At 44.1% G+C, this 22,009-nt stretch overlaps 1 long non-coding RNA gene across 1 annotated transcript; it reads left to right on the top strand.

The window, feature by feature from the left end:
- The first annotated feature begins 5,215 nt into the window (after positions 1 to 5,215).
- LOC125436848 lies at positions 5,216 to 20,446 on the top strand. The gene is made up of 3 exons (XR_007245125.1): positions 5,216 to 5,284; positions 17,601 to 17,726; positions 20,398 to 20,446. It is a non-coding gene; the product is annotated as an uncharacterized LOC125436848 (long non-coding RNA).
- Positions 20,447 to 22,009: the final 1,563 nt, after the last annotated feature.

The raw sequence follows: 22,009 nt of genomic DNA, 5'->3' as shown, positions 1-22,009 counted from the left end.
TGGCTCAGAACCAATGACATTTTGAGGTTTGAGTAGTGATAATCTTGCTCCAGTTGCATGTTCACAGAATTTAGTAACAAGTTCAACCATTTATACCAGGGGTTCTCAAATTGGGGGTCAGGACCCCTTTGAGGGGCGAACGACCCTTTCCCAGGGGTCGCCTAAGACTCTCTGCATCAGTGTTCTCCATCTGTAAAATGGATAAATGTGAGGGTTGGGGGTCACCCCAACATGAGGAACTGTATTAAAGGGTCGCGGCATTAGGAAGGTTGAGAGCCACTGATTTATACAGCGATACCTATTGGCTTCTCTTCATATGAGAAAAACCCGCAAAAGTGAGTTTAGAAAAATCGATTTGTACTTTGATAAAGGGCTTTTAAGGATGTAATTATTTTGTCCTTTGTTTAATAATAAAAAATATATATATCCTGGAGAGAAAATGAAATTGACCCAGCTGTTCCCGCATCACAACCCCTACGAATACTTTGCACCGTCTAAATGTGAATGAGTTTCTTGCATCGATTAGCCTTTCTCTTAATGGCCTTACGGTTAATTAAATCACAATGGAAGGTGTGGGCTTCTGAAGGATACATTAGGCAAGAAGCAAATATTAGTGCTCCTGTTAAACAAGGAGCACAGGAAGCCCCTTTTAAACGGCCAGAGCAGAGATAAAAAAGCACTCTTGTTTCCAATTATGGAGTCTTCGGTTGTAATGATTACATGTCGTTCAGTGTATAGCTTGCCCCTGAAATACCAGCACTGTGTAATGAGTCACTAACCCAATGCAATAAAATAGCACGGGTAGGCTTTGGCTGAGGATAGAACTAGAAGTTAAGCCGCAAGCTAAGGGTCTGGTTGATCCTGCAAGTGCAAATCTCATCAATAGACGGGAGGGCTCAAAGTTGTGACTGAGGATCCCCTCTCAGAATAGCACCCTATAAAGCTCTCTCAGTCAGTCAGTCAGTCAGTCAGTCAGCAACACCACCATCAGAGTCTATCTGAGATGCCAGAGAGCCACAGTTTCAGTAGGCAATACTGACCTTGAACACATGAAACTGCCTTATATTGAATCAGACCCTTGGTCCGTCAAGATCAGTATTGTCTACTCAGAGTGGCAGTGGCTCTCCAGGGAAACAGGTAGTGGTCTTTCCCATCACCTGATCCCAGTGCCAGATTTAGATGAAGAGAGGCCCTAAGCTATTCCAGTAGTGAGGCCTCCCCCAATCCCCCACCCTCATGACTAGAGGAAGATGGGGTTTATAAGGTAAAGTCCACAAAATGGGGTCCACTTCAGTGAAGTCCTGGAAGGACAAAATCAATACAGAAATCAAAGCTAGTGCCGCGTTACTGGCTTAAGACAGTATTATTCTGAAATGGAGTGTAAGGAAAATTACTGAAGGGTTGTTTAGAGACCACAGTGCATTATGGCAGCAAGTGTAAGGAAGGATTATGATAGTGTCCAAAATATTATGCACTTTGGCCAGAGGCCCCCTAGATTTTGAGGCCATAGGCTTTAGCCTACCAAGCTTATAGGGAAATCTGGCATAGGGAAAACCTGATCCTTTTGACTGCAGAGGTCAGGGATTGAACTTGGGACCTTTTGCATGCCACGCTGTTACCAGACTTATGGTGAGTGGGTGGGTGGGGACTCTGTTTTAAGACAATAGCATCTATACCCATCCTGCCAACCCCCGGGGTGCCTAGCAGTGTGGTGCAAAAATAAGGAGCCCATTCTCTGCATGGGCCAGTGTACCCACAAGGACAGTAAATCTTGTTTGAACTTGCCCTTGCCCATATCTGTCTTGCAAAATATCTGCCTTGCATCCTTCCTAAAGGGATTAAAAGAGAAAAAATGCCTCTGCCTTTGAAAGCATTCCCATCTCCAGCCCTGAACTATCTGCTCTGTAAAGTCAAAGGACTTGTTAATGCATTTTCCCCAAGTGTTTCTGCCAGTATTGCACTAACTCAAAAACTTCTTTCTCTTACTAATTTCTCTCTAATGACTACCTTATTTACATTGCCATTGTTTTACAGCTATGATTGACCCCAGCCTCTGCCCACCTCCAGGCATTCCCAACTTAACCTATCAGGCTAAACACTCAAACCATTAGATTTATGATTCAACACTTAAAGTTGATGTCTGCCTCTTGTCTTCCTCTAGAAAGATAAGGCTCCCCTTTGTCCTGGGAGATTTAAGAGCTACTCTGCACAACCCTTTTCCCCTATAAGAAGCCCCCTCTTAGTGACCAGTGTTCAATATCTCTGTCTGTTGATATTATCCTCAACAAGTTGTTCTTTTTTTTACCAGAACTGTTCATGAGACCTTTTTGCTCCAAGATCTGGTGACTATAACTCTCATCCTTAGTTCCCTTCACCTATTCCAAATAAGTCCTCTCAACACTGTTTATGTCCTAGAACTGTGTGTGTGTTCTGCTGCTTTGATTAATGTGGAATGTGTACCCTTCTTATCCCTAAATAAATTTATTACAGTTTACTTTGCTCTCCTGCAGATTTCTTGCAAAAGCTGACCTTTGTATACATAGGCAACAGAGATCTCGAGCTTGCTTGACCACTTTCTAAGCCAAGAGTCTGCTCTTGCTAATTCCTCACTCTAAAAGGGACAGACTCCCTCCATTTTGGGTAATAAGGCAGATGCACTATCTCTGAGGTATGGTCCCTTCTCACTTATTTTAGTTACCTCTTTTGCCATGATTCATTCCTAGGCACAATGTGGCCTTAATAAATAAGATGCTATCTGTAATGCTGGTTTGCCTCATTTGCCTTGCCTTGATGAACTAATGGTCTAATTCAGTATAAGGCAGCTTCCCATGTCTTCATTTTCAGCTCTCCAAAGAGTTCAAGGTAGCACACATATTTCTCCCCTTCTGCATTTGTCTCCTCTGATTGACTAATCTGATCTCAGCATTCAGAATTCTGAACCATGACTTGATCCCAGAATACAGATCTTTGACCCTACCCACTACACCAGTGACTCTGCAGTGTATCTCCAGTCTATTCTATAATAAGACAGCAGGAAGTCAGACCAGGGAAAGGCAGAAGAGACGTAATCAAGAGCAGAATCCCTTGACCTATGGGGTGTAGTGGTTAGAGTGTCAGGTTAGGATCTGGGATACCTAAATTCAGATTCCACTCAGCTATGAAATTGACTGGTTGACTCTGGGCAAGTCATGTGTGTTTGGCTGCTTCATGGGCAAGGGTGACAACCAGAGGTGGGATTCAGCAGGTTCTCACAGGTTCCCGAGAGTAGGTTACTAATTATTTGTGTGTGCTGAGAGGGGGTTACTAATTGGTGATTTTGCCACATGATTTTTGCCTTAGTTATGCCCCTCCTCTCAGCAGTAGCGCACAGAACTGGAAGCAGTCTAGCAGGAGGTGCACCGGCATGCGTGGCAGCCTGCGCCTGCATGCATTCATTTCCCGCCCAAGGACCGGCACAGCGGTTGTGTCCTTGCCACAGCCCTGCCCAGGAATGCCCCGTCCCTGGAATGCCCGGCCACGCCCCATTGTGCCCTGCCCAGTCCCATTGGCGCTACACCACAGTTTGAATCCCACCACCATGGGAGCCTGTTACTAAAAATTTTGGATCCCACCACTGGTGACAACACATGTTTTTCTGAACTCCTTGGAGGGCATGGAAGTAGATCTAGAGGTCAGATAATGTTATCTGATCTCCCCCAACTTAGTGGTGCAAAGAGATCACTTCCTTGGCTGTTGTTTATATCTGTGGTGACTCTCAACTGAACTGGGAGCTGGGTGGTAACTCTCAACTGAACTCTTCATTAACAATCTTCAGGTCACAAAGGCCCATTTATGGATTTGAGTCCTGACTGTTTTGAGGAACATGTCATTCATATATTAGATCCACTGACTTCTTCTCATTTTAGTTAGCCACCTCTCTCACCAGGATCAGTTCCCTCTCATCATGTTGCTTTGCCTCACCTGTAATGTTGGGATACCATGTGGCCTACTCCTGTGACTGGTCTGGGGCACCAGGTTTCCTTTTTTAAAAATTGGGCTTCTCTTATTAACCTTGGTTTGAATGTTGCTGTTTTTCACTTTACCTTGTGATTTAATCGATGGTTGTGCCATTTATTATAAGGAGGGTCACGATTTTTCTTATGTTTTATGTCTACCAAGCAGGGCTTAGCGCCTTCTCCACTAGTCAGGCCAGGTTCCTCCTGACCTAATTGAATTTTCTATGATTCAAGAGATGATCTAAGGTGAATGAAGTTTTGAGGCACTGCTGGGACCTAATTTGCACTGTGATCATGGTGTGGGGAACACGGGGCTTCAGGGTTCTTTTCCCCAATTGGATACTGCATGACCCCCAAAGTCATTTTGGGTTTGAAAACCACTGCAGGTGGGAAGGAAGGAGCTACAACTTCCGTGTGTCGTGGTCACCGTGTGGATCAGATTCCTACAGCACTTGTAAACTTAATCCTGACTCATAGAAGGTCTGAGTTGGGGCAACCCTGACCCAACTTGGGACAGATGGAACATCTAATTTTGGGCTGTCAAAATTTATTCCAGAATAGACTATTTTTCATTAGACCTTGCTTTTCAGAAATGCAAATATATAACCATTTAATAGACTCCTATATCCTTTTCAGTCTCTTTCACGGGGACTCACACCTGAATGTTTTCAGCAGGTCTTTTTCTACTACAGCTCCACCTCTTCAAATCCTCTAGTAAAGTGGGTTTTCAAGGTACATGTAAAATTGTGATGCACTCCAGTGAATCTGAGGAAGTGAGCTCTTGACTCACAAAAGCGTATGCTGGAATAATGGTTGCCCTTTGTTAATCCCATTTTATTAATAATGAAGTTGATTTTATTGAAGCTTGGGGAATTTTGACAGGTGTGTGAATGTAAATTAGTCAGCATTGGGCTCAGATATAACTGGGAACAATTCTGAGCTGTCCTGTAAGCCTGATGAGAACTCTGAAAAGATACTTTGACCTTCACCCTGACCCAGCACTGAGATAACAGGATAAGCAAAAGCTTTTTACCGCCAAGCATGCTGGGCCACACTGTTATCAGCCTCCCTCCCCCCCCCACACCTTTCTGAAGACAAATCCTGCAATACTCTTTCATTTTAATCAAAGGTCACCATCTTGGGGCATGATTGACGTCAGTGGAGGAAAGTTCTCCTTTACATTAACTGTTTTGGGTCTGCGTCTGTGCCATTAGTTGACTATTCTAGGGTATACATCAGCCAAACTTTACGGTGGATGGCTCTGCTGAAATGATCAGGTCTTGTGGCAGGTCAGTAAAAGGCTGTGCGCAATAGGGTGGGGATGCTGCCATTCATTTGAGAACTATTCCTTTCGCCTGTGTCTCCTTAAGTCTTTCTGAACTAACAAGCTGGCTCTTTGTCCTTTAAAAAAAAAATTGAAGCTGAAGAATATGATTGTATTCTTCAACTCAAAATGCCTGGTTATGACTCATACTACAATGAAACTCCAAATGGAAAGGGGAGAAAACACATTTTAATTTCAAGTGACACCCACTTTTATCTCCGATGAATTTTCAGGATTGGGTCTCTAAGCTACTTAGGTATATGATCTATGGATACTATATTAATTTGTGATAAGGTGGATATTTTAATTGCTTAATGATAAAGAATGAGTGGAATGAAAGCATCTTTGGGTCATGGCTTACGCTCTTGCCAAGTTTAAAACTTCATCTGAAAAATGATACGTTAGTCATTTCATTATTTGCCCCCAATTTTATCAGCAAGAAGGACCCGGGCTGGCTTATATCACTCTCCCCTCCTTCATTTTGTCTTCACAACAGTTGCCTTGTGGTGTAGATTTGGCTGCAAAAGAACTGTTGGTCCAAGATCACCCCATGAGTGTCCATGGCACAGTGTAAGCCTGGTTCTTCTGGGTTCTAGTCTGACATTCTAGTCCAGGGGTCTGCAACCTGTGGTTCATGGACTACAAATCCCATCAGCCCCTGCCAGCACGGCCAGTTGGCTATGCTGGCAGGGGCTGATGGGACTTGTAGTCCATGAACATCTGGAGAGCCGCAGGTTGCAGACCCTGCTCTAGTCTGACAAACCATGCTAGCTTTTAAATTTAAATGTAAACTTAAGAGTGCCTCAGTACACTAGTGACCACAGGAGTTCTTGAACTTACAGTCTTTTGGGAGTAGGGCTGGAGCTTTGTTTCTCAGACTCCAAACTAATTCCAGGAAACTGATGCATCTTCAAGAAGTCCATCTTGCTAATCATTGCCCTTCTTTGCTTCAATATCATATGATCCAATGGTTCATCTCTTGTAAAACATCTTCCTTAATATTTTGGGGCATTGTATTGGCAGACCCCAGCATTTTGGGCAACAGCTCTATTTGACTACTGATACAGGATTATCTTCACAGTATGGTGGGGATCAGAACCTGATTCCACCTGGTCCTGGTCCAAGACTCTTACATTCTCAACACTCTCAGTGGATGGCTTGTAATGATGCAGAGAATGCTTCTAAAAAAATAAATGTCATGCTGCGTGCAATGGTGTCCTTCAGCTTCTAGTCCTGTCCCCTGGATCTTGTGAAATCTCTCTGTTTGCCAGTGTGCATCTTCTTGAGCATAAGGGCAGGCTAGTGGTACCACTTCCCTGTTATCTGTTCCATAAACACCTGCCCAGAAGATAAATATTGTTGCATATTTTGAATGGCAAGTGTTCTGTCATGAGTACAATCATATCCACTGTGAGATTAAACTTTCCATTATATAGGCATCGGCCTTGAATACAGGGAAGTGTTAACAGGCAGCTAAATAATTCATTCTGTTTTAGGTGATGGTGCAGGATGTGTTATTGTAAAGGAAATGAAGGCAGTACAGAATGGGTCAAGAAGAGCAATGTGCAATGGGAAAGGGCAGCAAAGGGCTACAAACATGCAAGAATAGCTCTAGATATAGCCCCTAACATCTGGCTCAAGGTCAAGATCTTTGCACAATCTTTGCTTATTAGGATTCCTAGCCCAAGATGATTATTCTAGCAGATGGATGAAAATGGATGAAAATGGATGAAAATGGCAGCATGAAAAGCCACCTCAATTGGTCTCTCTGCCCCTTTTCTTACCCTTTTGGTGGTATGATTTAGCTCTTCAATCACTAGAACATAAACTGAGGGATGTTACATTAGCAGATCTTTGGTCCTGTTCCCAGGCAGCTTGCTCCTCGGCTTTCTTTCCTATTAACTACACGGCACCCCATTTTTGCGCTAATTATTTAAAGACCTTTTTACAAAAAGCGAGGCTAAATGTATTCACTTCTGAATACCTGAGAGGTAGGCTCAAAGATGTTCACTTCCTGCTTATAGTGTGTCCCTGTAACTCTCAAGACATGGAAACTCTCCAACACATTCTTTTAGACTGAAAGTTGTATGATCGTGAGCACCAATTAAGGCCAATTTCCCCCCTATTGTTGATCCTGACAGCTAGCTCAGCTCAGTCCTGTGTCTACTTTCTGATAGAAGATAAAATATCGAAGAGATAGAAAAAGGATATCAAAGAAATAGAAAAAGTGCAGAGAAGGGCAACGAGGATGATTGAAGGATTGGAGCACCTTCCTTATGAGGAGAGGCTGCAGCTCTTTAGTTTGGAGAGGAGACGTCTGAGGGGGGATATGATTGAAGTCTATAAAATTATGCATGGGGTAGAAAATGTTGACAGAGAGAAATTTTTCTCTCTTTCTCACAATACTATAACCAGGGGGCATTCATTGAAAATGCTGGGGGGAAGAATTAGGACTAATAAAAGGAAACACTTCTTCACGCAATGGTGTTTGGAATATGCTGCCACAAGAGGTGGTGATGGCCACTAACCTGGATAGCTTTAAAAAGGGCTTGGACAGATTTATGGAGGGGAAATCGATTTATGGCTACCAATCTTGATCCTCCTTGATCTCAGATTGCAAATGCCTTAGCAGACCAGGTGCTCAGGAGCAGCAGCAGCAGCAGAAGGCCATTGCTTTCACATCCTGCATGTGAGCTCCCAAAGGCACCTGGTGGGCCACTGTGAGTAGCAGAATGATGGACTAGATGGACTCTGGTCTGATCCAGCAGGCTAGTTCTTATGTTCTTAAAAGTGGCATGATTTCTTTGGAGGTTGCAAATTTTTTGGCCGAGGTGTTTGGTTGAAAAATTGGAGAATCTTGGATGCTGATTCCTAAATTGTTTTGCTTCAACACTTTGACCTATTCTGCACATGCAGAATAATGCACTTTCAATCCACTGTCACAATTGTTTGCAAGTGGATTTTGCTATTCCACACAGTAAAATCCAGCTGCAAAGTGCACTGATAGTGGATTGAAAGTGCATGATTCTGCGTGCACGGCAGGGGCCTGAGTCTCTTCTATAAGTTTATAACATTTTATTTGCTGTTTTGCTGTTCAACTGGTATTAGATTTTCTGATTTGCACATGATTATTTTTATGGGTTTGGATCAGTAGATGGTAAAATCAATCAATCAATCAATCAATCGACCGACCGACCGACCGACCGACCGACCTAATCGGTAATCGGACCCGGACCTAATCGTGTAATCTAACCCGACCGACCTGACCGGAATCCGACCGACCGACCTAATCGGACCTAATCACTAATCCGGCTAAATCCAAAAGCTGTTAAAATACAGAGAGTGCAATCTGAGGTTGTTGAATAGTGGCATGGTGTAGATGCTTTGTAAATTTACACAAGGGGTGGGTGGGAAACTGGTAATCAATAGGCCTTGGGTGGGAACATGATGGCTGTGGATCTTTTGGAAGTAACAACTGCCTTTCCTTGGAGCTGTCCTAGGTTCTGCAGCGTATAACTGCTAGTGGGAGTTACCTGCCAAAAGTTAGTTCTTTGCATTACCAACATTGGGCTTGTAGCATTGCTGAAATACAATAGTGTTGTTCCATGCTGCATCTGCATCACTTGCTGAGAAACTGTCAGTGCCCTTCCCCAAAAAGCTCTGATAGGTGTTTGGAATATGCTGTGATTGGTGTTTGGTGTGATTGGTGTTTGGAATATGCTGCCACAGGAGGTGGTGATGGCCACTAACCTGGAGAGCTTTAAAAGGGGCTTGGACAGATTTATGGAGGAGAAGTCGACTTATTACCAATCTTGATCCTCTTTGATCTGAGATTGCAAATGCCTTAACAGTCCAGGTGCTCGGGAGCAACAGCCACAGAAGGCCATTGCTTTCACATCCTGCATGTGAGCTCCCCAAGGCACCTGGTGAGCCACTGCGAGTAGCAGAGAGCTGGACTAGATGGACTCTGGTCTGATCCAGCTGGCTTGTTCTTATGTTCTTATGATTGTATGACCGTTAAGGCATGTGTGCTTTCCCCGTCTTTCATTCCCCATCCCTAGCATCACTATCTAACAGCCACTTGGATGGTCACTAATGCACATCCCTTCTTCTAGCCCTGTCCTCTCTGCTTTGTTTTTACGGGCTGCTTTCCCCTCCCTTTTTTCTTGTACTTGCTCTCCAGGTACAGCAAATGGGATGGAAGCTCACCTGTCAGGTTCATACTCTTGGTTCCGAGTGCCTGATTACCCACTTGCCTCCGACCTGGTAATGAATGAATGACCTGGCTTATTGTTTTGTGTTTATACTTCATGGGTTTTTATCTAATCTCCTCCCCCGTGCCTCTAAATCAGCTCCTCATTTTCTGCCACAGTTGTCGAATCATTTGTGTGTCTCCTGACAATAGCTCAGGGCTTTCAGTCGCTTTGATATCCTGCAGTCTTATTTCTCCCTCTTCCCTTATTGTTCCAGAGGAATGTGTGTGTGTGTGTGTGTGTGTGTGTGTGTGTACATATATATATATATAAAACCGATGCACCCAGCACTGCCCATGAACCACTTAGAAAAATGATAGACATTAAATGCTGAGTTCCCTAATATTACCTTCATGTGTCCTGCCCGCTGTTGTTCTCACAATGATTTCAAGAGGTTTTTATGATTGAGGCAATCCATCCAGAGTATAAAAAGAAAGCTCTGTAAATGACTCCCCCTCCCATCTTCCCATTCAGCTGCATTTTATTCTTCGACAAAAAGCCTGAAAGCACCCTTGGAAACGAGGAGAAGGTAGAAGGTTTCTATAGTACGGAAGGAACAGGAACTGATTCTGCGGTTGGTAAGGGTGATGCTGTAGGTTGCTGAGGCTCTGGCAAGAAAATATTGAAAGCTCTGCCACTGTGTAGGGGGTGGGATGCAACAGGGATAATTGCCTTCTTTCTTTTGGGATTCCCCCCCTTCTAAGCCTACCAAATGCCACTTTTCCTGACACAAATGGTTAGGAAGTGAACCTTCAGTTAAAGGGATGGCCTAATTTGTCAATGGGTATGCTTGCTATGAGACCGAGATGCTTATCTATGACCTCAGTATGTGATGAGATGACATTTGTCCATATTTTACCCTGAAGATAAGGACCACTTTTCACTTGCTGGCATGTCAAGGAGGTGTAGAGCTTGCCATTTACAGGAACAGATTCCTAATTGGTTGAGAATAATGGAGACTTATGGGATTTACTTACAAACATGCAAAATGAGAAGCGGGGAACTGGAGAATGTTGACATAAACCAGTGGTGGCGAACCTTTGGCACTCCAGATGTTATGGACTACAATTCACATCATCACCAATTGGTCATGCTGGCAGGGGCTGATGGGAATTGTAGTCCATAACATCTGGAGTGCCAAAGGTTCGCCACCACAGACATAAACTGTGGTGGCACAGTACACATTGCCTGTTCTTCCAAACCAAGAGTATTTAATGAAGCCACTCAAAGGCTGATTCCGCATGGGCCCAAAACAGCAGTGTGAAAAACGGTGTGAAAATGGTGTAAAAGGGTTTATGCTGTTTTCACACCGTTTTCACACCACTGTTTTTGGCCCATGCGGAATCAGCCGAAGTTCCTTCTTGCCAATCAGCTAGAATCAGTTATATAACTGAATTTTTAAAAAATGATGGAACTGTGTCAGCTATACTTCACAGAAGATGTTAGACTGATGCACACATACATCACATTAAGCGCATCAATTCACGAACGGGGACTTGGCAAGAGCTTGCCTGGTTCTGTATCTCAGCTGATGTGCAGTCACTGGCTCTTGAGCATGGAGTCTGTGTGCATAGAGTCCCTCACATCATCAAAAAAAAAAAAAGCTTGAGGAAGGGAGTCTGCTCTCGATCTGAGCGCTGATAAAAATTATTGGTAAATTTCAGGTTTGTGGGTTTTTTAACCCAGAAATTTTCAGTAAAGCTGGATAAACCTGATAGCTATCGGCTATTACTGATAATGTTCAAGTTAAAAAACCCGAATCTGAAGTTTTTTAGTTCTCCCCTCCAAAAAGAAAAATGACAAGAGCTCCTTCTGCACATACAGAATAATGCACTTTCAATCCTCTTTCACAATTGTGTGCAAGTGGATTTTGCTATTCCGCACAGTAAAATCCAGCTGCAAAGTGCATTGAAAGTGGATTGAAAGTGGATTATTCGGCATGTGCGGAAGGGGCCAAGGGGTGAAGAGAACCCATGCCAGTGCTTTCCAAGCCCAAGAGGGTTTACAAAACAAAACGGGGAGGGGGGAGGAGAGCTCTGTGCGAGCTCAGTGTGCCATGGAGATATTTCTGCCTCTCCCCCCTGCCCATGTTTTCCAAGCCCTCTGGGTCTTGGAAGAGCAGCAGCATGAAGATCTCTCTCTCCCTCCCCCCTCCCCTGGCTTCCGTGTGGCTTGGAGAATAGCAGGGGATTTGAAAAGCTGAAGTAGCTGCATGTTAGTTGGCTTTTCTTTAGCCCCAGATGTAGTTGGCTTTTTGCAAACACCTGGATTTTTTTTATTGGTAAAAGAAAACCCGAAAAGTTGATATGACTTTTTGCGGGTGGGTGGGTTGTGTGATTCAGGTTTACTGAATCACCTGGCCTGGTCAAGACATGTACACTTTGTACACAGGTAGATTTTGTGGCTGTGCAATCATTTGTAGTTGGAAGGTGGGGTGGTGGTGGTGATGGGGGAACAGGGCCATTGCAGTGATGTCTGCTCCCCTTCAATGCACGTAGACCTCAAAGTGCACAGTGTTATTTGTAGAGGGCTTCTGTGTAAAGGGCCAACACCCACACTGGGATCGGGCGGGGGGGTGCAGTGGTGGGATCCAAACATTTTAGTAACAGGTTTCCATGGTGGTGGGATTCAAACTGTAGCGTAGTGCCAATGGGGCTGGGCGGGGCATGTCAGGGGCGTGGCTGGGCATTCTGGGGGCGGGGCATTCCTGGGCCAGGCTGTGGCAAGGACACAGCCCCTGCACCGGTCCTTGGGCGGGAAATGAATGCACGCAGGCGCAGGCTGCCACGCATGCCGGTGCACCTCCTGCTAGACTGCTTCAAGTTCTGCGCGCTACTGCTGAGAGGAGGGGCGTAACTAAGGCAAAAATCACGTGGCAAAATCACCAATTAGTAACCCCCTCTCGGCACACACAAATAATTAGTAACCTACTCTCGGGAACCTGTGAGAACCTGCTGTTGTACTAGCCCTTCCTCATTCTTAGAAGCAAATAAAATAGCCCTTCTCCATCCCCAGCTTCTGGATGATCCCAGGGAAGCTGCAGAAACCCTGAACCAGCTCCTGCAGGTATGGTTCGAAGTAGATGCAGCGTAATAAACTGAAGCTTAAGCTGACTGCCATCAAGGTGAAAGAGCTATTAGTGAGCAGATAGGGATGCCAACTTCCAGGTGGGACCTAAGGACCCCCCTAGAATACCTGCTCCTCTCCAGATTGCAGAGACCACTTCCTCTGGGGAAAAATGATTGCTTTGGAGGGTGCACTTTTTGGTATTGTACCCAACTGAAGCACCTGTCCTCCCAGGCTCCATTCTCAAATCTCCTGGAGTTTCCCAGCCTGGATCTGGCAACCCTCCCTTCCCCCCGTCCCCTCCTGCTGGTGGCTAGTGGGGATCTGACAACCCTCTCAGCACAAGGTTTGACCCAGGATTCAAGGTTTCACCTGTCCTGAATGGGATTGAATTTTCCATGAACAAACTGGTCTATATGCTAGGAGTTCTTTTGGACCCAGGCCAACTTGCTGGATAAGCAGGTGGCAGCTATGGCCAGGAGTGCCTTTCACCAACTTCAACTGATTCAACTTCAGCTGTGACCTTCTTTTGGCCAGGAAAGATCTGGACAACGTGGTGCTTGCCTTGGTCCTTTGTATGTTAGATCACTGCAATGTGCTATGCTTAGGACCGCCCTTGAGATGTATTCAGAAGTCTCGGTTGGCGCAAAATTCTGCTGCTAGGATCATGATTGACAACCTCCATGTGGCACCTGGATATTTCCTCCACTCAGGTGGAGGAGTGGGGAATCAAACCTGGTCCTCCAGATTAGAATCCACCTGCTCTTAACCACGGCACCCTGCTGGCTCCGTGTTTTTTGAGGCACCGAGGGACGCTGGTTAAAGGCTGCAATGTTTTTCTTTGTGATTACTGCAGAACAAGCAGATCTTTCCCTTTGATTCAAGAACGAGCAACAAAGTTTGAAGTAATTCATCAAAGCACTTGAGTGGCCATGACAGAACAGGAAATTGGAGTGAGATTAGAAAAAAATAAATCTTATTTTCTCAGGTAAGCTGTGATGTCGTCAAGGGCAATTCCCTCCTTGTCCTCCCTCCCTTTTTAGGAACAGTTTGTCAGAGTGCTAGGGGATTGGTGGTTCGTCCCAAGTGTCTGGTATGAGGAAGGGGAGATCAGATGAAGGATGTGCTTAAATAGTTGGTGTTATGCCCTTAAGGCGCATGGGAAGCCGCAGTGGGATGCTTGATGAATTCTTCAAGCGCAACAGAGGAGCATTACCAAGATGCCTTCGAAAATGCCTCGGAATAAATAAGATTGCTTTACTTCTTGACATTTTTTAAAGGCCAGGGAGAATGGAAGAGGGGAAGCTTCTGAGTTATTGATGTGAACATGACCTAACTCTACATAGATTGTAAGGTAATAGTTCATTGAAGGATGTCATCACTGTCTGTCCTACTCTCTTTCTGTAGTCATTCAGTCATGAGTTCTTTTATACTTGACAGGGAAGGCTAGTCAGGTGTTGTAACACGGTCGTATCAGGCATGTAGTTACTTAGTTAGCAATTGAGAAAAGCTTGCCTATGAATCTCTCCTCTTGTGATTCTTGCATTGGAGATGGAGGCAGGTTCTTCTTTCTCTGTGCTCTTCTCCGTTGCAGTTCATTTATCTTTTTTTTAAAAAATGCAACTCCATGAAAACAATGGAGATTGCCTAATTCTCTAAATCCTTATTTGGGGTTCTGCGTGACAGGGTGCCAATTTCCATGAGAGTGTGTTTTCAGGGTAAGAGATGTTGGTGATCCTGAAACAACTCTGAGAACACCATCACAATCTCAGATGACTTGCATGTTCTCTTCTCTTCCCCTGTACATTGTTCCCATTATAGATAGGGACTTTGGTGCAGTTCAGAAGAAGCCTGAGTCCTCCCCCTATGCAGTTACTATGAACAGAAATGGTGGTGGGGGGGAAATTCTTCGATCCGTTGTAAAAGACTACATGTTTGCGTGATCTTTTGCAAAAGTTAGTTACTTGCAAAAATTTAGTTCTATAGACCACTGTTGATCATGGTAACAATTTTTTGGGGGGTGGGGGGAGGTAAAACTTCTATATTGTGCTAGGGTCCTGATCCGGGAGCAAAAAATAGTGTGTCTGGGGAGAAAGGAGATTGCACAAATATTGTATTGTTAGGATGAACTTCACAGGTTGGGTTCAGGGTTCTCACTCTGTCTCATGAAAATCAGCCTAGAAACAAAACTCATAAACTGCCTTTCATATTCTTGGTGGTTATAGAAAGTAAATTCGGCTGCTGTCATAAAAATTGTATGAGTCCTGTTGCTGTACTCTGTTATGCCTGCAGTTCTTTTTTTTAAAAAAAAAAGTTTTGAAAACTGCTGTTAGCAAAACAAGAGCACTAACTGTTCTTGTGTTCTGAGGTAAATTTTCTAATTATTCCTACCATCCCTTTGCATTTCAAAGATGTCTTTGATATGAGCCAAGAGAGATGCTAAAATCCAGCTCTCGTGGCCTTCAAAGGGATTCTCTGTATGACCCCACTATGCCTTCATGATTAGAGTTAAACCATCTATAATTGAGTCATGCTAATTAAATGAATAAATACACCCGGTGCTTCGTGAACAATCTAATAAAAGTCGAAATGAAAAAAGCTTAACAGAACTCTGTACTGAAATCCCAGTATTTACTTTCCGCTTTCCAGGTGGAGAGGAATATAATGAATATATTAAAGTTAGCTCCTGTAGGTCCGGGCTGTGCGGCCGTGGTCTGGTGGTTTTAGCTCCTAATGTTTTGCCAGTATCTGCAGCTGGCAACTTCGGAAGCATGTCATGGTAAGATGTTTTTCCCTCAAAACATAATGCAGAGTGAATTGTATGGTGGGCAGGCCCATAGCCACAGTGGTGCAAAAAAGAGGCTGGGACCAATTAGTCATTTGACATGCTCCTCCACGCTCCTTCCCACAAGTAGAATCATGCTGCCTTTCCCCCCTGCCCTGCCTTTCAAGGCCTGTAAGCTTTGGAAAGTGAGTTGGGGGGGCATGATCCCGCTTGGACTATGGAGTTCACTCCCTTCCGCAAGCAGAACCAAGCAGGATTGCTTCCTTTCTGAGGCTTGGAAAGCACTGGTGGGGGCAGGTTTCTCCCTCTGTCCATTTCCCAAGCCCCCCGGGAGGAGAGAAGGGGCACCATTTTGGGTTCATTTTTTTTACTGGAATATTTTCGGTAGAAGCCAAATAGTGCCAATTTATATCAGCTTTATTTGGCTTTACCTATTCAAAGGTACCCAAACGGAAAATGTACTGATATAAACTATTGGTGCTGAAACCTAGTCTGCCTTAAGCATTGAGACACCATGCCAAGGCTATCAGCAGAGTTTAAAGCGAAGTCACTTTGGTAATATGAGAAGGTTTAGTAGTCTTCTTGCACTCACTGCAACGTCATATCACACTTGGAAAATAATACTCTCAACACAAGATGTTCTTTCCATAGGAAGGTTTTACTTTAGCAGTTGCAAGGTTACACAAGTCTATTCTATGCAAGACTATAAGACTATACAGAACTCTTCAGTAAGAACAAAGTTGAACACACACTGAGCTATACTCTCAACTCAGACTCAACTCAGTATGCACAAAGCATTGCTTATACATCCAACAAGGATACTTTTCCCTCTGCCCCAGCAACAGCCTCTCATTGGTCTAGACAGTCACAGTTGAACTCACCAATCATGTTAAAGGTCAACTGTTGCTCCTTGTCCCTAGACTGACTGTCTTCGGCCTCTGTGTTGGCAAACTTCTGCTGATTAGAAGATGAACCTGTTGTGAACCTTTCTTTTTTATATATATCATGACAGAGGCTTGGCTTTTTTCTTTATGTTCCTCCCATTTGAACCTCTAGTTGACCCCACAAAGCCCATTGGATACCCTTCACATTCTAAAATGAGCTCTGAAGGAAGACCTGTCTTGGGCGCTGTTTGTAGTATTTTAAAGTGACATGCTTGGGGGCAGACAGATTGCATCCACACACAATTAGAGAGTGCACTACAAAAAAAAAATCAAAAGCAATCTTTTCCAGGCATGGACAGAGAAGCTCTGCAGCACAAAATAGTGCATGCAACTGTAGCAAAAATGAAAGTAAAAGCTGGGAGGTTGGAGAAATAATGCATCTCCTGCCTGCTCTTGTTCGCACAGACAAGCAGGAGACGTCTTCAACCAGTCTTCAGGAAAAAAAGATTGCTAGTTTAGTGATTTTTGAAAAAACTGGGTTGAGAGAAATAAAATGTCCTGAAGACGTTTTGGAAAAAGAGTTGGATTTATATCCCCCTTTTCTCTCCTGTAGGAGACTCAAAGGGTTACAATCTCCTTCCCCCCTCACAACAAATACCCTGTGAGGTAGGTGGGGCTGAGAGAGCTCAGAAGAACTGTGACTAGCCCAAGGTCGCCCAGCTGGCATGTGTTGGAGTGTACAGGCTAATCTCAGTTCCCCAGATAAGCTTCCACAGCTCAAGCAGCAGAGCGGGGAATTAAACCCAGTTCCTCCAGATTAGAGTACACCTGCTCTTAACCACTATGCCACTGCTGCTCAGAGAGAGTTGCGTGAACTTCTTCCCCCAAACACTGTTTGTAACATCCTCAAGATGTTATATTTCTGCTATATGGAAAAGACCATTGTTTCTCCAGTGCATCTTTAGTTATTTGTGGCTCCTGAGAGGGACAAACAGACCTGGACAACCACTGGACAAACTGTTGTCCCCATCAAAGAATTTTTTTCCTGTCAAAAGTAGCATGGGGCGGAAGGGAAGGGAAACGGAAGACCTTTGTGCTGCTACGCCATGTTCTAGAACTGATTCCTCCTGATACATTGTGAAATGCCAATCCCAACTCACATTTCATGCATCCTGTCAGGAAGCGCTTATCAATTTGACCACCCTTTTGCAAACTTCCTAGCTGGAGCTTTTTGGTAGAAAGGCAAAGTGGGGAAATGATAATAATACAGTCAATGTGTATTTATTTTATTAGATGTAAGGCCGGACTCAAGATAGTGACCGTTGATCATCCTGGGATTACAAAGACATTGCTGTAGTTGGCGGTTATCTCTGGAGGGGGCCAGCTATTGTGAATATTGGCATCTGAAAAGGCCGCCTGGTAAGACGTAATCATCGCAAGTGGGTAACGAGGAAGGAAAGTCAATGAAGCTGATGGAAAGCCTGAAATATTAACGGCATCTTCAAATTAAAACAAAAAAAATTATGCGACGGGGGAAAATAGTTATGGGAAAAAAAATCACTGCTGGCATCTCTTTGGAAACTCTGCCAGCAAAAAAAGAATGAAGGTGCATTCTTCTTGTGCGAACTGAACCGTTAGCAAAGATAATGTTGCATTTTTAAAAAATGTCACGGCTAAAGAATTTTGTTCCAAGCTAGTTTTTTTTGGCAAGCGGCCCAGTTTTGGATGCCTCGCTTTAAAGCCCATGAAAGGAATCTTCTGATGCACACGAGCCTGATTTTTGTCAGTGACGGGCATATCTGATGTCCGTGCTTCAAAGCGCACGCCGATAATGGGTGCAAAGTTCCATGGGTCACACGTGAGAACGCACACACCCAGTGGCTCCAGACAGCAGCTGCAAGTTTTGCGACTCTGTCGGCCAAATCCCAGCATCTTTTGGATTTTGTTGTTGACAGCAGCATGTTTTGGACTAAGGAGTATATTTGTGCAAACCCGACATTTCCACTGTCGGAAATGAGCTGTGTCAGCCATTTTTCAGAGCAGATTAAACTGAGAAGGAAAGCACAGGGCAGGCAGTGGGCCCTTTGCATGATGACTTCAGGCGTTACTGGGTCAGAACGCCGTGGGGCTTTAAAAAATGTACAGCTGGAAGGAAAGCACAGGGCAGGCAGCGGACCCTTGGCAATGATGACTTCAGGCATTACTGGGTCAGAACGCCATGGGGTTTTTAAAAAAATGTATGATTGGGAACAGAAATACTTGGGGGGGTGGGGTGAGAGTGACGTTCCAAGAGTTCAAAAATGAGTAGGCTTCCCTGGACTATGATTGTCAGCTGCAAAGCATCCATGTGCACACAAGGAAAATGCAGAGATAAGTCGTACCGGTGTTTATTACAATCATGTGCCGTGCAATTCCAAATTTCCCTTTAAAAAAGCTCTACACCCAGTTCCATCTGCTGGGTCGTTTGCTTTCTGTCAGGACAAATATTAATAATCATCATGCATATTTTGCGGAGTACAGAGTTGCAACAGACAGAACAGACAGGCTGTGAGTGAGTTTATGTAAAAAGATTTTACGAAATAAGGCTAGATATGAAGAGTATGCATAGATAGAAAATAATAATTTTCTTACTACTTAAGTTGCATCTGAGCTACACTGCGATGTGACAGTTAGAAGAAGTGCAATGGAGTGTGGGAAACAAAGGGCAATAGACTTTTCCCCTTCTTGCATATGTGACTTAGGACACATCTTGACTGAAATCCAACAAGTCCATTGTCAACAAGGCAGCTTCCCTAGGGTTGCTGGTCAGAGATCAGTTACCTTGGAGAAAATGGCTGTTTAGGAAGGTGGACTCAACATCCATCTGCAATCTGTCGCCTTCCCAAATACCACTCCCCTTGCCCAAATCTCCAGGAATTTCACAATCCAGAGCTAGTAACATTACCCTCTCCACTGTGGCATGACAGGGAGTCATTGCTCCCCCCCCCCGGGACTTGGGGAGAACATTCCACCCAAATGGAGGGAGGATGTGGAGGTACCTTCTAGGGCTTCTGCTTGCCATGGCAGACTTGGATGCCATGCAGGGAGGACTACAGGACTGGAAAGTGCTGCTCCATCTCTTGCACCTAGCACAATTGTCAAGGGCACCTAGTAGACAAGCCGGCCCATTTTCATTGTGATGAAGCTTGTGTGTGTGGGGTGTGTGTGTGGATGTGTAGAGAAGTGCTATTAAGGAATGCCACAAGCAGCAATTGGTGAAGATCAGTTTTATCCTAGCACCTTCTACCACATATCTAGTCCAGGATTGAAACTGAGGGGCTTTAGCTGAATAAGATAGTTAGGACCCACTTTTGGATCCCAGCACTCTAGGGCAGGGGGTCAGCAACTTATGAAAAGAGCCCTGTCTCTTCAAACTGTATGCAGAACATATCATACAGAAAGCTGGATTAGATTTAGTTGAAGATGTCATCCTTTGCAGTAGCTCAGGGTTACCCACACGAATAGAAAAAAACGGCCTGGACTTGCCCTCCCCAACATCAGCCTTGCAAAACAACTTGTCTTACCTCTTCCTAAAGAGATGAGGAAGAGACAATAGCTTTCAGCTTACAAGGTCAGTTCCCAACTTCAGCCCTGACTCACAAACCACGTGAGATGAAGGATATGCTAATCAGGACTTCATCAAGAGTTCCTGTCAAAATACTATCATCTTCTAGTTTCTGACTAACCCCTCCAAGGAACACCCTCATTTGTATTTGGAATTGTCCCAAAGTTGTTATTAAACCTAAAAAGCTAACTATCTCCAGGCATTCCCTAGCTTAGAACATTAACAAGTGTCCAACTATTAATTTTACTATCTACTGCTTAACTTAAATGTCCAACAGTTAAGTGTCCTTCTCTTGTCTTCCCACTGGAAGGTGACAGCTTCTTTTTCCCGAGAGATTAGGGTCACTTAGGGTCCATCTGAGGGTCCATTTCTCTCTACAATTAGCACTCTCAACTAGCACTCTGTGTCCAGTATTTTCCTGTACATCTCTCTGTCTGGCTAATACTATTCCCAACCTGTTGCTTTTCTTCTTCTACTGGAACTTAGGACTGGTCACTGGACTCTGCTCATTGGACCACTCCTCTTCTCGATCAGGTAATTATTGCCTTTATTCCCTCCAGTTCCCTCACTTTTCCAAACCTTTCCCCTCAACATAATCTGTATCTTAGGATCATGTGAATTCCCTGCTGCTTTGATTTGTGTGTGTATACATTTATTATTTTTGTCCTGCTAATAGAAATGGTTAAACTTTAACTCTCATTTAATGCAGATTTCTTGTGGAAACTGATCTCTGTAAACTTAGGTGACAAAGATCCCGAGCTTATCTGGCCTCTCCCTGTGCTATGTATGTCCCTGCTAATTTCCCCACTCTTAAAAAAGGATCAGACCTCACTATTTTGGGTAACAGATTGAAACCAAGCTGCATTAGAGGAGAAATGCAAATCAAGCCAATGTCACAAGCGAGAAGCTCAACAATCTTGAAAAGGGACCAGCAGGAACAGCAATTTCTGCTATGGAAAAAACAACTCTGTGGGAGTGATTGACAAACAGAGAGAAATTTAATAAAACAGCACACAACTGGATCAACAGATTGAAAATTAGTGCTAGTGATTTAGATCTCTCGGTCTGAGCTGGAGGTACATAAAAACTGCCATTAATTTTGCTGCACTCCCATGTCTGAAGAACTGTGAAATTTATTGCGGTCTCCAGGATTGCAGCCAAGTCCTTTTTCATTATAGTCATGGGCTCATCAGATGTGCCTTGGCATTCCAGTGTTTGTCAGCCTTCAAGAACCAGCACAATCTACTTGGGGACTGAGGCTGTAAATTTATTTAGTCTTCAGTATTTTCCATTTGTGTTTCATCTCTGCCATCAGCTCTGGCTTTCTGATTAGTCCTATAATACACAAAGACAGAGCAGTAAGAAATGCAATGCCTGCCATTCTGATGGACTTCTCAGTCAGTTTGTGACCAAGCTCCAGAGTTTGGCCTACACCAGGGGTCTCCAGCTCACGCCCCTCCAGATATTCATGGACTACAATTCCCATCAGCCCCTGTCAACATGGCCAATTGGCAGAGCTGATGGGAACCATAGTCCATGAACATCTGGAGGGCTATAGTTTGAGACTCCTGGTCTACACCCACTGGTTAAATAATGCATCCTTTCAACCAAGTAGTTTAAGTTGGCAGGTAGATACCCTCACCCCCACAGGTGCTCCTAAGGAACAACTGGTGCTGAACAAGTTATTGGGGGGGGGTTATACTTTTAAAAATCTCACTGTTTTTTCATGAAGCCAACATATACAGTTCTCCCCTTTTTGCTGTTTAACTAATTGCCCTACAATGTAGGTTAAGCTGGGATAAATTTGTTGGCACAGTGAGCTTGGTGGACAAGTCAAGTGGCGATATTTCTCAGTCACAACATGTGGCATAGAACCCTAGACTGGATCAGGCAGACCTGGCTTTCAGTCCCTGTTCATTCTTCTGTCCTTCTGCACCAGCGCCTGCAAGCAAACAAATTTCTCTCTAAAGAAATCTTATGAGAGTAAATCTGGATTAATTTTCAAATAACTTCAGAAATGTGCGTGATTCTTCCCCTCCCAAAAGACCGGGAGGAAATATGAATTCCAAGTAACTGTATTGTGTCCTTTGACAATATC

This window comes from Sphaerodactylus townsendi, linkage group LG07, assembly GCF_021028975.2.
Source record: "Sphaerodactylus townsendi isolate TG3544 linkage group LG07, MPM_Stown_v2.3, whole genome shotgun sequence".
NCBI classification, from domain to species: Eukaryota; Metazoa; Chordata; class Lepidosauria; order Squamata; family Sphaerodactylidae; genus Sphaerodactylus; species Sphaerodactylus townsendi.
This window is presented reverse-complemented; position numbering and strand designations above follow the sequence as displayed.